The following is a 4,437-nucleotide window of genomic DNA, read 5'->3' on the forward strand; positions in this document are numbered from 1 at the left end:
ATATCTTTCTACCCACGGCTCCACTCATTTGGTATGCAAAAGTGCCTCGACACTTTTAAAAAATAATAAAAAGTATCTAATGGATAATTGGGAGATTTTTAGGGAATGAGAAGTCGCCACCTAACTTAAGTCTAGGAACCAAAAATAATTCTAACATGTAATTGGGCCGGTCTACGACTAAGAGAAAAAGATAAGAGGTCGAGTTATGGGTTTTGAAAAGGCATTAGGCACCGAACCCACCCGATCTAGGTGATCGGTCTCTACTACGATCCAAGATGTCCTAAGGTCAACAAGTAAAGACTAAGGTCAAAGTATGGTCAAAAGTCTTCTCATCATCATCATCATCAATTTACATCGAGTTGACTAATTGAAATCATCATCATTCTACATTGAATTGGCCATGCAAATCTTATGGCCAAAAATCCCAAAATTAAAAGATTATTATCCTTTTTAAAATCATATTGTGGAATTATTCACGTGGCAAAAAGTTAATATGCACATTTTGTTCGTATTGCCTTGCACATTCAAAATCAATGGATTAAGTCAATTTATTAACAAAAATAGATTTTGATCGTACCAACAAAAATCACTGAGTCGATTTGATATGAATTTTTAAAAAGGAATCAACTCTCATTCTATGTGCACACAGAATCAGTGAGTTGAGTCAGTGGTGATTTTTTAACATATCCTTATTTCGAGATAACTTTTATGATTTTATGTTTAATAACAAAAACAAAAATCCGTTGTTACCAAATAATCTCGAATTCCAACAATTATGATTGATTCATTCACTCGAAGTTTAACTGACCGATCGCATTTGAATTCATCCATGCATGCTCACGGTGAGATCACATGTGTTCACGTTAAGTTTATGAACCGAGTAATGTAACACGCATGCATGAATTGCATGTATCCGTACGCATGTCTACCATTAAAGAAAGGTGATTAAACGCCTATAGAGTAGGAGGGAGAAGATTTTAAGAATTAAACCCCAATGAGGATTCTCTCCTCTGTCCTCCTTAAGCATGGACGCTCAATTTGCGACCTGCACCAATGGTAATATATATATTATTAAATCACACTTATCATTACCCAGCATCCATGCTTTGTTGGTAAATTTGTAATCTAAAATTCAGACTTCACGAACCGAACTCGTCTTCGAACTCCATCCACCTATAAGAAAAAATCAGAGACAACAATAAAAAGAATAAAACAAGATCACACCTTTGTTTTGATCGGTTCATGGCTGCTGTGAATCCTTCAGACTAGTTGTTGACCTTCTTCGTCACTATTGTCCGAGATGAGACGTGAATTAGTAAAACAGGTAGGGACCATGGGGGTGCGGCTGCTATACGCGTGAGGTGAGAATGATGAGTCGTGTAAGGAAAGGAGAAAAGAATGAGAAAGCAAATGGTGGCTGGCCAGGCTTGATGGGAGAAAAAGGCAAAAAGAAAGCTACCTTATTGAAAAGTTGTTGTGAAGGACTGAAAGAAATTGCTTTTTAAAAATTTGTGGGTCTCTTTCATTGATAGATTCAAGTAAGAGATTTACTTTTATTGGAGTTTTGTTTCTATTATCTTTTTTATTCCTTAAAGAACCAAATCACACGATTAGGACCCCTATCCGCCAAATGCAACTTCCTCAATAAGGTTTCTTTTCTTGGTTTTTTTTTAATAAAATTTTTGAAAAATTCAATGGATTTGTTTGAAGGATTTGGAGGGACCCAATTGGTAGAATTCGGCAAACACTTTAGGCATAATTTTGATTAGGTTTTGTTTGAGTCCAACGTGAATGAGAGATTCTTTATTATTTTAATTTTATTTGTTCCAATCTTTAATTTTCAAAATCTTTCTTTCACCTAACCCAATCAAAACTTAGAAACATAGGGTAGTGATCTCATGGATCACACAAACTTAATAACGTCTCTTCTACAATTTTAATTAGCCAAGATAAAGAATTTTATAGTTTAATTAAGGTTCGATCTTGTATGTTAATTTGTTTGATTTGTGTGGTTAGCTCGATTGGTCAATTGGAATCAATTGATTGGTATTTTTATTTTTATTTTTTTCCAAAATGGGCTGGTTTGGATTTGTTCTAGATTAGTGATGAGTTAAAATCGATTGGCCAGAGATCAAGTCTGATTGGTTGAATAGATTTGTGATGGATTTGAAATTGATCGGAATTGATAATTGATTGGTCATTTTTAAAAAAAAGTTATTATTATTATTATTATTATTAAGGTTTTAATTTTGGGTTTTGATTTTTCGAATTCAAGGCTTAGGTTTTGTGATTTTATGTAATTAAATTTATTATTTTACGTGGTAAAATTTTGGTTTCATGTGACTATTGGTGTCATTCCAAGTAAATGAAAATCGTTATTTTGTGTGAAAGTTTTCAATCTTCCGAAGTGTGCAATTTCTAGATTTTCTCGATGTGCATAAATATTGTTGAAAGTTAATTTTTAGTCACGTTTTCCTAGGGATCGAGATTTCTAAGTAAAAGTCGAACATCAAGGGGCATTTTGATTATTTTTTCAATTCTTCGTAAAATTCTCCATTTTCATCAATTATAGTTTAATTAGGCTCAAAATCACATTCTAAGCATAATATTGGTACCTTCGAGACTGTAGATACGTGGTTTTCGTCATTACGACGGTCACATCTACTAAATGTTGGAGTCGCCACCATTCATGTTATAAGTGGGTGTGAATGGTCACCCGAGGTACATTTTCCAAAAAAATGAGATTTTTGGCATTTTAGTGACTCACGATGGATAGGGGGTAGTCAAACTTTGAGATTCGGGTAAGCGGCTTGGTTGGAGAAAGGGGAAGGTAAGCACCCCTTTCTCCTCGTCAAGTGGCGGTAACCTCTACATAACTCGATCATAAAAATAAAAATAGAGTGCCACGTGGGTGCATTTGTACCCTAAGTAGGGATTTGATTTTGGCTTGATCATAGGATCATTTCATTTATGGAAATGACCCTTTTAGACTTTTAGCCTTGGGGTCCATTCGTGCTCAACTCATTTAGAATAGAATGAAAAGAAGGGGATACTAGAAGAGGGAGAAAAAAAAGGTAGAGAGAGAGAGGGGGTGCACTTTGAACCCACCTTGTATCCTTCAAGGTCACTTTTCTCTCTCTTTTTTTCTTCTTCTTCTTCTATGCTTCTTAGGTCCTTAGTAGAGTATGAGGGAGATTGTCTTTTAAAAGATGGTATGAAAGATTGATAGTAGAGATGAGTAGTGAAAATATTTTTCTTAGTGAAACTTGGTAACCATCTTTGGGATGAGAGGGGAGGTATTTATAGATATTTGGAGGAGGTTTAGGGGTATAATGGGGTGAAGAATTAGGAGAATAGAGAATGACATAGGTATTTGAAGTGAAGGGTATGAAATTTTGGGTGTAAGTGAGGGTAGTTGTGTAAATGGGGGAAATGGGTTGTATTTTAACCCAAATGATTTGGATCATACCCAAATCCATTTGGGTAGAGTGTTTGGTAGGGTGAGATGAATGATGGTTGATGGGAGAAGTGGGGGTGTAAGAGGGTTGTTTGGAGAAGGAGTGTTAGGTTGGTTAAAGAGGTGAGGTGTTTAGATTTAGGAGAATGGGTTGTGTAAGAGGTTGTTAAGTTGATTTTTGAGAGGAGGAAGGGGATGATGCCATGTGGCATATGTGATGAGAGGGTGAGGTGATGAGATTGGTTGATTAGTTGATGGGGGTTGTTTGATTAGAGAGAGAGAAATATGTTAGTTAATTGATGATGAGGGAAGTATGAGTTGAGGGGATTTTGTTGGAGTGTTTTAAGGGAAAGTGATGGGTTGATATGTAAGGGATATGGGTGGTGATGTGGGTAGTTGATGATGTTATAGAATGGTGATGGATTAGGGTATGGGTTGAGGTGTGGGTGGTTGATGATGTTAGGGAATGGGGATAGGTTAGGTTAGGGTAAGGTATGGGTTGAGGTGATTTTGGAGAGAGGTGATGTGGGTTAGATGGAGTGTTTAGAGAATGGTGATGGGGATAGGTGATTAGATGAGGGAGGTGAAGGGTGGTGATGACATATGTCGTCTTTTAATGTAGAGATGATGATTGGTTGATGTGGGTAAGGGTTGGATAATGGATTGGGTAATAGTTAGTGGGCTTTTAGTGTATTGGGCTTGGGTTTAAAAGGGGTTGTGGGTTATTTTGGTTTGGGTAGGACTAGTTTTGGATTGGATTTTGAGGGTGGGTAGGTTTTAGGGTTTAGGTGACATGGAGTTAATTTTAGGTTAGGGTGTAAAGTGGGAAATTAGTTTAGGAGAGAGAGTTAAGGGTTTATGGGCCTTGTATGGGCTTAAGGTGTTTGTGGATTTGAGGCAGAACGGCGGAAGGTGGATGAAGGGTAGGTATCCCAAGTCTCACATTTTTAATTTTTTAATTTTTTGTGTGTTTTTCTTGA

General features: G+C 36.5%; 1 long non-coding RNA gene across 1 annotated transcript; it reads right to left on the bottom strand.

Moving 5' to 3' along the window:
• Positions 1-743: 743 nt before the first annotated feature.
• LOC147400203 (uncharacterized) lies at positions 744-1,515 on the bottom strand. The gene is made up of 2 exons (XR_015179534.1): positions 1,225-1,515; positions 744-1,045 (listed from the first exon to the last, which is right to left on the bottom strand). It is a non-coding gene; the product is annotated as an uncharacterized LOC147400203 (long non-coding RNA).
• Between the last annotated feature and the right edge of the window lie 2,922 nt (positions 1,516-4,437).

Source organism: Akebia trifoliata, chromosome 6 (genome assembly GCF_017979445.1).
Source record: "Akebia trifoliata isolate Shusen 1 chromosome 6, ASM1797944v1, whole genome shotgun sequence".
Lineage (NCBI taxonomy): Eukaryota > Viridiplantae > Streptophyta > Magnoliopsida > Ranunculales > Lardizabalaceae > Akebia > Akebia trifoliata.